Source organism: Gallinula chloropus (genome assembly GCF_964237585.1).
Source record: "Gallinula chloropus genome assembly, chromosome: 5".
NCBI lineage: Eukaryota > Metazoa > Chordata > Aves > Gruiformes > Rallidae > Gallinula > Gallinula chloropus.
In genome coordinates this window covers 19,200,624-19,212,975 of record NC_140090.1, presented here as the reverse complement: position 1 = coordinate 19,212,975, position 12,352 = coordinate 19,200,624, and positions in this window count along the sequence as shown.

Below are 12,352 nucleotides of genomic sequence, written 5' to 3'. Positions count from 1 at the left end.
AAACTGCTTTTTCTGTGATATCTTGGACTCCCAGGTGAGGGGCCAGGCACCCTTACCTTGCAGCTTGTGGTGCTTCGCCAAAGCTGGTGCTGTTGTTGGTCTTTGTTGAGGGTGTGTTTGTTGTAAAGCTGTTGGGGGTTCAATGTTAAACTTCAGGCGCAGCACAGAAAGGTATTTTAGGAACTAATGAACTGTTTCGAACTGGAATGATAACAGCATACCTTAAAAGAACGAAATGGTTTTTCATCCCAATTGGAAAGTAGCGTTGTTGTGACAAGTAGAAATCACTTTGCTGTAAATGTGGAAAGTGTCCTTCATAAAATCTTTCAAAATCTCTTTCTCTGTTAGATGCAGCTGTGTTCAAGGCTCAGAGAAGTCAGAATTGGCAGCGTTCCTGCCATTTCCTTCCCTGCTCCTGTTCTTTTCGGACAGAAAATCAAACATTCCTACAGAATTTTACTGGCAAAAAGTGAATTGCTTCATCAAGAAATGAAGCGTGATGCAGAGTGTGGCAACACTCAGAAAGGAACTGCCTGGGGAATGAAAGAAATGTTGTTGGGGGGCTGGAGCCACATGAAGCTTTTGACTGTGACAGGAAAGTAACATGCTCTGCCGGCAAAGAGTGCGGAGAGTGGATGCAGCTGTATCAACAGCTTTCCCTGTGCGTGGGGTACACATGCAAAGCAAGCTCTACTGGTCAGGGCAACTTTTTCAGTGTATTTGCATTTACAGTTGCAGCTTCTGTTGGATGAGCTATGTCCGTTGGGGACTATGTTGAGTAGCCCAGATAGCTGAACTCTACAGGCAGGAGTCTGTGCTGCAGGCGTGGGTTAGGACAGATGAAAGTCCCCCAGGCTTTTAGCAGTATTTCCGTTTGGTCATATTACCAAGTCCATATCATAGGACAAATGTACCCTAATGAGATTTTAATATTATATTTTAAAAATTCCAAGTAATAATAATTGTATAAAAATGGTTTGCAATTACTGTTTTTCTTGTCATGCCTAATAACTTAAATTTTATTGTTGTGTCTGTGAATTAAAGCTCTTACAAAATATTTTCATTCTCCTCCAAAACACTCCAGCCACTGTAGCAACACTAATTAGAGCATTTATTCACAGGCATTGGTAAGTGGTATTGCGGTGGCTAGCTGGGTACGGGTAAACGGGGCTGCTGCATCTGTGCCCATGCTGTCATCCTAGGAGGGAATAGCTGATGCAATTGTGGGGAAATTCTGAGAAATCTTATATCCTTCCCTTGTTGCACATAGAAGGAGTACGGGAGTCTGTTATGGGACTTGAGTGTGCTGTAATTTGTTATGCTGCTTTCCTCCTAAGGCAGTAATCTAGAGGAACTTGGAAAGGCAGAGCAATGTAGAAAAGGAGTTGTTTTCAAATAATGAACAGATTTATTTGTAATTTCAAATAAAGCGAGCTCTGTGTGTGTGTACTCGTGTAGTTTCTACCGTTGCATTTTCTGCATTTCCATGTAGGAGTGAATTTTGGTCACTGTAATACACAATAATAAAAGGTATCTTCGTTTCGTTCTGTGAGAGGTCGGAATTGGAAATTTAATTTATTCTGAATTTAATCTCCACCAGTTTGGGTCCATTCAGCATAAAACTGTTCATGCTACTTTTGTCTGCTCTTTCTCACTTTGGAAAAAAAACAGTGATGGATACATGGGGGGGAAGATGGGAACGGGGGACGACGGAAGAACAGAGTGTGGTATTTTTTTTTAATTGTTTGTTTGTTTTCAAATGACAGGGTCTGATCTTATTTTGAAGTTTGTAATTTTGTTTCTGTGCAATAAGCCAATCCACTTTATAAATTAGTCTGATTGACTTGTTCAAGATGAATGATATCTTAATTTCTACAAACATACGCTAAATGAAATGTTGTGGATATTTAATAATGTTTTGAGTACGTATTTAATGCTAGCAAAGTCCTGAAATGACCAGTAACCAACGGGAACGGTCACTGATGATTAAACAAATGTGATGCTGATCTAATGAAATCTGTATCTCAGTAATTTTAGAGACAGTGGCTCGTGAAAAAGGAAACCGACTTTCAACTGTTTCCTAACTTTATTTCTGAGTGAAAAAGATCACAAGCTAAAACGTACCTTGGGGAACCTTTTTTCCAGACCACTTAATTACTTGAAAAGATAATGTGAATAACATTTGATCAAATTTTTCATTAGAACTTCCTTTTAATTTTTCATTAGCTTCATAATTAACTGAATTTGTACAGTCATCATCTGTTTACAGTGTTTTGCTTTGTAAAGTACTGTACCATAACCCTCTCTCTCTCTCTTTCTCTCTGCTTTCCAGATGATCACACAAAGTAGGGCAAGGCATGAATGCATCCTTCTCTTGGTGACCGGAACATCTATTTCTCCATAGCATCAGACTATTAGATATATTTCCATAGGTAAAAGGCAAGTGGGCTTCGCGCTCCAAGACTTATTTGAATTTTCATTTCATGTGATTAAGGTGGGGAGGAGCACAAATTAAACAAAAGAATTGAAAATGAAATTAGAGAGATGTGTTGCTGAAACTCCACTGACAAGAGAACCTGACATGATTTTGCCACGAATAATGCTTTCAGACTTTATAGGGCAGGCTGCAGTTTGAATGGATGATATCTTGGGTTTTGTAAAGCTAAAGGACTTATCTGTGGTGTTTTTTTTTTTTTTTAAAGGCAGTCAGATAAGAGAATCTAAAGTTATGTCAAACAAATTACATTTTAGTTATTAGTGGCTAGTTTGTAAATATCAAAGACCCACTTATTGTAGTGCTTGGAGCTGCATTTGCATGCTGATGAAATGCAAGTGGATGGCTGTGAACTGTAGGGTTATCTCTAGTGGAGCAGTGGGGAGCTCCAGAATCAGAGAGTTGAGCATCTGACCGACTCAAGAGCCCAAGCTGCAGACCTCTTCTATTCACTTTCTTCACAACAATTAAAATATGCAAAGTGATAATTTTCCTTAAGTAGCCTTAAATGTGCGATCTATTTAAATGTGAAGAAAATTGCCTGAAGCTTCTGGTGTGAGGGACAAAAAAGAATAAATTATGCAAATAGCAGAAAAGGACTCTACCACTTGAACGCCTAATTTTCCTGTAATAAGCATACTGTTTCATTTAATTTTTTGCCTCTTATTAAAAGTGACAGTTCTTTTGCACTGTCTGATGGTTATATCTGACACAAGCTAGGGAAATGACTGCTAGACTAAATGCTAAAGCATTTTGGTAGCTTTTTTAGATGATGGTTACATTCACAAAGTAATTATGCACTGAAGAGTCGAGAAATAAGGTTTAATTACACAGTAATCGCTTCTGATGGACACGGCAGAAGTGTGAACACCGCCAGACTGCAATCCATCAATGACAAACCCCTGGCCACTTTTAATTCCTCCTCATTTGCATCATAACCTCCGCACCAAGTTGCACAAATGCTGTTAAATGTTAATAGGAGCTGTCTCTCCACTCAAAATGAATGCTTAAGCTGTTTCATTTTTTTTTCTCCTCCACCTCAGACCTTCAAAACCAGCTCCTCTCTGAGAGCAGGCATTAAGCACAGAGCATGGTGCGTGGTCACTGTTGTGCTAATTGGGAGCAACACTTAAAGTTTTATCTCTCAAGCGCTAATAATGCACAGTGCTGACAAACCAGTGAATAAGTAATGTACTTGGATGAGGAGGGGGGGCAGCCCGGCATGCCTGGAATGAAAAATGCAGTTGGGACTGTTGTTCAGTGACTAGCTATTTGATTAGGCCCTGTAGTCATATTTAATCCAGACCCTTGGGGAGCATAGACAAAATTACATCTTCATCTCATCAAACATTCAGCCATATTTAAGCATTCAGCTGATCAAGCTTTTATTGTTTCTCTTGCAGCTACACAGACACAATGATGTCCTGTGTTCTTCACTCCATAACCCTGCAAAGCTAAGCCTACACTAGCTGGGCTTCTTGGGTTTTTTTCCCCCTCATCTTTTTTTTTCCCCCCCTTCTTCTCAGGGAGCGGGAGGATATTGCAGCTCTGATACCCTGCTCTGGCTACCGCACCACAGTTAGGTGTTCACATCAGCTTTGCCACCCTTGTTTGTTTCTCTTTTCAGCATTTTTTTCTTCCCCCTCTCCTTCTTCCCCCCCCTCCTTTTTTTCTTTCTTTCTTTTTTGTGCCAGCTACTCAGAGCTCTGGTCGTTTCCTAGGACAGGTCTAAATCATTAAACCGCAAACTGTTCTTTTTCTGTTAAGCAGCAGGTATCATTTTTGTCCTGACAAGAGGAGGCTCCACCTGCCGACTGCCCACCAACGCATCCAGCTGTCGGCTTTGCAGAACAGGCAAGGTAATTTGTAAGCAGTCTGGTAAGTTTAACAGTAGACTCTAAGAAGTGACAAAAAAAGAGCCTTTTTCTGCATGAAGATTGAGAATTATCAACACCTTTCAGTGCATAATAGTTAAGCCTTTATCACTTCAGGAGCTGCTGATAAGGTTAAGAACACTAGACAAACTGCTCATTAGTGGAAAGGTTTGCCTTTTACATTAAAGACTGCTGGGTACTGAAGTTCCTCTAGTGAGCAATACATCCCTGGCATTTGAAAAGAACGAGCTAATCGTTGTACATAAATGAATATGGAAAAGAAAACCTGGCAGGTTCTGATGATATTAGCAAGGTTTCCCTCCATCTTCCTTGAGTGACTCGTAGGCACCTCAAATTGCAGATGCCAGCGGTTCAGGAGGAGACTGTAGTCAGTGGCCAAAGTGCTCTCCATGACACACTCAGACCATGGAGAGAGGTTGTCTTCTGGATCTGTCCATGCCAGTGGCAGAGGGTGCTGTCTGCCCCAGAGCCATCAGAGCTTCACCACCTGCCCAGAGACCTGACTGTGGTGCTGTGAGGGGGACAGCCAGGTCCCAGTCTACTTGGAGCACAGAAGAGTGTTCCACTGCCAAGTCAGACTTGGCCTGAGCTGAGTCAGGATTTGTTGGAGCCTGTCAAGAGATACATGGCAGTTGTCCTCAGCAGGAGGGATCAGAGCGATGCTCCAAGGAGAGGAATTTTCTGTACCAGGAGTACCTCTGCCCCACTGCCTGAAGTCTAGGGGTTCTGACCACTGCTTGGTCTAACATTGCTCAATGCAAGCTGCTGTCATTATGATGTTATTAACATCTACTTTGTTCAGTATCTCTGCTGAGCTACATTAGTCAAACCAGTGTGGATCATTTAAGAGATGGGAAAAGAACATTTTAGGAGTGGGCAGAGGTTATTTTGTTCTCTATAATTCTTCAACTCAAAGAACTTTTGAGCCTTGACCACTTGGAAAACACAAAGCAAAAGAGCACCATAGGCTTTTCTCTGGCTTGGTTGTAGATATCATACAGATATGTGTAAAAATAATTAATCTCACACAAAACTGCTTCACAATAAAAAGACAAGTGTGTGGAGGAAGCCAACAGGGTCATACGTCAACTAAAAATTAAAAAAAATCAGAATATACAAATTAAGGATGGTGACATATAGAAAGTCAGTGAAAAAGATAGTCTTTGCTGCAGCTACTATTGTCTGGTGGAGACACATTCACCACACAGCTAATGGTGTAGCTCATGCCACTACTCAACTTGTGGCGTGAGCTACACCATCAAATCAAAGCTTGCCCTGTTTGTTGTAATACTGACAGAATGTTCAATATGTGTATATAAGCAATGCCATTTCTCTTAAACTGGTAAAAATAGATAATTAAGCCAAAATTTACTAAGGTCTTCCACCATGGCTGCTCACCTTCCCACAAACACATTTCTTCAAAGACAGGGTCTGGCTCTTTACCTGGAGTACGGCACTCCAGCTAAACCCACCAGCTTGCTGGTTTATCAAACTGAAACAGTTTGCGTGTATCTGTGAAACTGCAGGTTTCCTGGAGGAGAAGGTGTTTTAAATTCAGACAGAAGGCACCTAATTGTTTTTGGAAATTTATCTGTAGACACTTTTATACTTTTAATAAGCTGGGGTTTACTAAGAACAACGTAATCTTTACTCTGCTTCCTGAGTGTGAGAGGAGCTTTTTTGTCTGCAATTCTCTGAGAAGTAATTGGGGATGATGCTTTCAGTGCTCCCCAGAATCAACCTCTAGACCTTGGACCATGTCTTGAAGTCAAGTAAGACTCCTATAGAGGTCAGCAAGTTTTGACTGAGGTAGGCACATCATTTACCCACATGGGGCAATGATCTGCTGTAGAAGGATTGTGCTTGCGTATGTGCTTAGAAAAATAAGGTCTCCTTTAATATGGTATTGCATCCAGTATCTAGCCAGATATTACTTCTAAATTCAACACTGGTTCCACACAAAACCAAGAAAGGCTGTTTTCTTGAAATGCAAACCTGAATGGCTGATAAATCCCACTCTGTACTTTTTTCTTTGTTATAGGATTTTTTCCCATTTGTATTTTACATCTACTTGAGTCATTTATAAAAATTCAATACAAAATACCTAACTGTGAGCTTTTTACTTAAAACCTTGCCAGGTGCCATATTTTGTTCTCTTCTTTTTATATGGATATTACCTATTCTTCTAACAATTTAACAAGACATTTCATTAAATCACTGTAATGTAATTAATGTAGATGGAAACAAATTTTCAATGAACATAAAAACATCACGTTTAGAATATATACTTTAAAAGTGTCTGTAATTTGATGATAATATTGTTTACCTTGATTCAAACCATGATTATATCTTTATCCAGTAGTTTTTATGGGTTTAAAAAAGTTGAGTCCCTTTTCTCCTTTTTAGCTTGTTTTCAGAATTTGAAAAACGGAGATACAAAGGAAGCTGTGGCAGCTGAATTCTCTTTCATGTGTGTCCAGTCCAGGTGAAGCCCAGCATAATGTACTGTAATATGTCTCTTCAGTTCTCTGATACAATGACCTGTGCATCCTCTAAATCCCCAACAGAATGCACAGACACAGACTGATTGAGGTGAGTATGGACTTAAGTATATATTGTTCTTTGTAGCTCTGAGGAATTGGCACTTTTACCAGATGCAAGATGATGTGGATTGTAATCTATTGAGATATGAGTTCAGACTGGGCCCTGTTATACATTGGAAGAATAACTAAAAAATTATCTGGGGTAAGCTGGGGGCTGGGGGGTGTTTGGAGACTTTTTTTGCTTTTCTTTCTAAAAACACCCAAACAAAAAAAAATCCCACCTTTTCACAGTTTCTGACACTTTGCAGTTCCACTAAGGACAGTAATCATGAAAACACCTTTGTGGTATGAGCCTCACATGGCAGGCTGGGATAACATGGCACCAGCAATGCCAGCCTCTTACTTGGGGGTTTTGGTGTAACCATTAAGAGAGATGGATACAGGGTGTGTACATGGGCACCACAGGTTTTACCCTTACTGAGGGTATATATTTTATTTTTTAATTTATTTTGTGAATATAACTAAAATTGTATAGCTGTTGGGGGAACTGTGGGTTAAATCTGGATGGCTTCTATCTGATTCTGATCTGATTAAAGAAAACAGAATTGGGATTGGTGAGGAAGAGGTGGCAGAAAGGAGTATTGAGCATAGATGCTCCCAAATCATATCTCATAACTATTTCAACAAGATCACTTTTCTAGTATAATCAGATGAGAAGATTTTATTTTCTTTTGCTGTAATGGGAAAGGAGTAGGGGCAGCAGTTTATCTTATAGGTCTCGGTGACAAAGGAGTATTTTAAATGCTTAGTCTTTTGTTCCATAATGAATGAGAAACAAGAGATCTAACACTTTAACAGAGGAGGTAGTCACAGCAATTAAACAGCATTTTTAATAATCCCCCAACCTTTCTATTGGAATCAAAAGCTTGATTCTGATCCTAAACTAGTATAATTGTGTTTTGAGTACGTACCTCTCTCTGGCTGCTCACCTGGTATACAAAACTCCCCTCGCTCTCCTCCTCTTCACACTCCAAAGGAGATCACCACTCTCCTTACCGCTGGGGCCAACCTCTTTCTCTAGTTAAGAAACCTAGGAGATATTTTTTTTCAATAGCGGTGTGTGTCAGTAACTCTGTTTCTGGCCACTCAGCTTCATTGGCCCCATGGTGCTTGTGGTCCTCTGCCTGTGGCTGCACTCGGATGAGGCTCTGTGAGGACAGCTCTGAGGAGGAAAAAAACCCTTCTCCTATTTTCCCCAAGTGCCATTAGGGCTGGGAAGGCCAATATCCATGCTGCTTTTCTGCCTGCAAGACAATAGTCAGAAATACCTAACCACAGGTACATATATCAGCACCTTGTGGCTCAATAAAATAAAGGGTAGTATTTGGAAGTGTGGCTCTTAGAAAAGTTTTGGGAGAGGAAAGTTGTCTAGGGTTAAGAAAAATCTAAGGGCTATTTTCACCCATGAATAGCATACAATATAACTAATTTGGTTCTTCATACCTAACCAAATATAAAGTTTCACTAAATTCAAGGGTTTTTTTTTTAATGATACATATTGAACCACAGCTTTGGACTTTAACAGTTCGAATATTGTTTTTCTTTTTTAAAAGTCAGGGGAAAAAAGGGCATATTTACATGCATTCCCCAGTAACATATTTTATGCAAAATAAATTTTATAAAATATTTTCAAACAGACAATTTCCTATTTTGAACTACTTTAGTTGGGGTTGTCATGCAACCTAAGCTTTTTAGGCAGCATTTTTTTCCATCAGCACTTCAAATGGAAACCTAAAAATATGACATCTTAACTGTAACTGTAAGAAGAGATCGTTTGTTGATGTTTGGGTTAATGGGACTAAAACATCCAGAATGTTTTATGCTAATTGGCTGGTTTTGTGCTAACACATGTGCGTTAGTATGTTCTAAAATATCTTACCAAAATGCTTAAATACATTTCAACAAATCTGTTTGAACTCTGCATTTCTGCTGCCGGCAGAATAGTGTCTATTGGTTTTATGTTTGACTCAGAACTTCCTGCGAGGGAGATTACAGATTCATCAAGGAAGAGTTCCTCATGCAAATACCATCTGCTCCAGGACTCAGCTTTACGGAGGGTGAGAAGACTCTTTGCTAACACACAAAACACTGAGGTGGAGAAACCTACCCAAGAAGGCTGGGACTATAACCACCCATCTCCCACCATCGGGTTGGTACGCCAGTACACCCATGTCAGTGGGTAAGATTCACTGGTTTCTTTAGCAGCGGGTGCTGTTTCTCTCAGGGAATTAGTGGATTTATTTTCATGCACTTAGAACTTTTCTTTTTTAAGGGTTCATGGGATATGAGGTAATATAGGATTTTAAGATGTATGCATTGCATTCAGTTCTCAAAATTACGACTGTGTAATCCTCCTGCAGCTCACAATCTTGGCCCTTTAGGGGGGTGAGGTGGAAGAAAGTTAATGTAAACAGAGCTGAAGAAACCTGAGAGAGGATTTTCTTTTTTTTAATAGACCCTATGGTGTCCTCAAGCTAAGTAGCTTGTATAGCAGGGATTTTTCCTTATGTAGATGTTTGAAAGCAGAATGGGCTTTCCTTCTGGCAGAATCCAGTTAGTGACCAGTATATTTACAGTTTCAGCTTGCGAGAAGCAAAGTTTACATCTATTAAATTTGTATCTCTCTTTACTCATGTGTTTTTCCCCTGGAATCTAATGAAAAAGTCCTTTAAAGTTTATTATAAAGATTGAACTTCAATAGAGAGACAATGAATTTGGGTCTTTGTGTAGCAGAGCTTAACACCTGGAGAGTAACATCACCAAATGTTCACAAAACTGGGAAATATAAGTGCAGTAAAAACTGTAAGAAACCAGTTGGGAAAATACATGTCCAATTTTTTGGCATTTGGATACAGAAATACAATGGGAAGGGCTGAGTTTCAAATGGGTTTCTCAGCTTAAAAAAAAAAAGAAAGAATGAAAAACCAGAGCTTGAGAAATCTCCTGCTGACTTTCAAATGTAGGTGCATGGGGGGAAAATATCTGCTTGACCAATGACCCTACCTTTCTATATCCACTAAAAGTTGATCCTGAGATATCAACACAAATTCCCAATTTTGTCGAAAACAATTTTTGGAGCCTCCATTTTACTCTTAAGGAGACATTAAAAATGTATGTTTCTAACACTTCTGTAGCGCTCAGTCAGGATGTTGTCAATGCCGTCATTTCGTGGTTTAGGCTAGTCTTGTATGAGTTGTCAATATTTCTGTTTCAAAATCTCCTTCATTAAAAGTGGTTGCAGCTCTGGCAGGGGTTAGTAAGACTGTACACCAATACAATAATGTTAGGTGACAGGCAGTCAAGTGTCAAAATAGTCCACAGACACTATTGGCTTCTATCAAAAGAAGACTGATATACTGGGTTGTAGCTGTATTTTCCAGCTACCAAAAACTACTGCTCCCCAATTAGTAAGCAAGTTGAATTCTGGTAGAAAAGAGAAGAAAAAACCAAAACAAAACCACAGAGCTAATGGATCCTTGTTTGTTAGACTATACTATGTCTCCTCTTCTGCTTGGTGGTAAAACACATGCTTAAAAAATACAAGCCAATGGAAACTCACCAGTACCTTAAAAGCTGGGAACATTTTGTGTTGTGAATAGGAAAAGAAAAATTCCCTCTGCTACCTGTCCCATTGCTCCCCAACAAACAAACATTCTTTTCCTCCCTCTTCAGCAGCCTCTATTGGCACTTGTGGGGGGAAAACAAAAATTTGTACAAAACCACTCATAGCTTGCAAGAACACAGACATCCCAACTAAAAACAGCATGGGAGATAACCCAACCCACCTGCCAGCCAGGCATGCCCTTTCCAAATCGAATGATATTAGCGAAAGGGTTGATAACTACACTGAGGATAAATAAGTGATTGAGAGACTAAAAGGTCAATATATATATAACTAGGAAGGGGAAATCAAAGGTAATTATAAAATGCTAGGATATGGTCATCTTTCTTAAAAAATTTATTTAAGCGAATTCTAGAACAGGTGTTCCAGCTGAAGCATAAACATCCTTACTGCTCACTCTATGAAAACAAGGGAGCAGAATTAGCTCTGGAGCTTTTCCAAAGCCTAAAAGCTGTCTTTAGCTATACCTTCTGCAGCATTTTCAGAAGGATGTGTTGGCCAACAGAAGTCAAATGAAATAGTTGTGGATTCACTCTCAGTCCCTTCAGACTCTGTAGCCCAGCTGTGCAAAGCATTTACAAACTTTCCTACGAAGTGTTAAAGATGAGGAGATGTAGAAAACTGTGGTAATAAACAAACAAACAAATAAATTTAAGACAAAAAAATACAGAAAACATACCAATGAATGCACAACTTATTTCCTGCAAGGCATGTGTTAACGTGCTGGCTTCCATCCACCCCCCTGCCCAGCCATAGAGAACCTGAAGGCAGCAGAGCGCTGTTTCCTGTAGGCACAATGTTTATTTGCATCTGCTTTTTGTCTGCATTTATTTTAGAATTTAGGTCTCCCATTCCCATTGTCTTTTTGCTTGTAGGCAGCTTGGCTACAAATGCCAATGGATGTTGCAGCAGGTATTGCCAGGGCTTTTCTAGGAAGGCTTCCCAGAGCTGGCTGCCTGACGTATGCAAAGTCAGAGGGGCTAAGCGGAGACCTGTAGATGCAGAGTGGTGCTTGAAGGTCTGGCCACACCTCACAGAAAAACCTTATTGGATGCAGAACACTGATGAGGGTTTTCTTGTAAAAGAGGAATTTGGGGTGCCACAGGACGGACACAGAAGGCATGTTAGCAAATCCATAAGCGGCAAAACTGACCTCAGGGTTGATCTGAAGGCTACTGATAGAGCCCAGAGAGGACTAAAGAGAAACAAATGCAGTCTCAATCTGCAATAAGATTTGACATATTGGGTAAGTTACATGGTTCAGAAGCCATGATTTGGTCCAGAGCTGAGTAAAGCCATTAGCTGCTCCAGCACATATAATTTTGGGAGGTTCTCTGTAGTTGGCATAGTTTGAGTCTTTATAGAGGAGTCTTCCAAGGGATTACTGTATTTGAAGCTCTTCACTGGTATGAAGTGCTACAACTTGCTGATGGATTTTTGGGCAGAATTCTGGCAAGACATAAAAGTGTCCTGTGGGACTCAGCACATCAAATATTGCCATGGTCACTAGTGTAGGCAACATTTCTGTCAGCTTCCTGTGGGAATGCACTAGTATTTTTTTTGTTGTGCCTGGAAAACATCGTCAGGGATTTCTTTCCCAAGGACACTCATTTTCCCACAGACAAAGGGCGCAGATCAATTATTATAGTCCCTATAGTTAGTAAACTGATTTTATTGCACATTTGGCTCCTAATATTGAAATCAGAATAGTGGACATATGTGTCCTTGCTCCCATAAA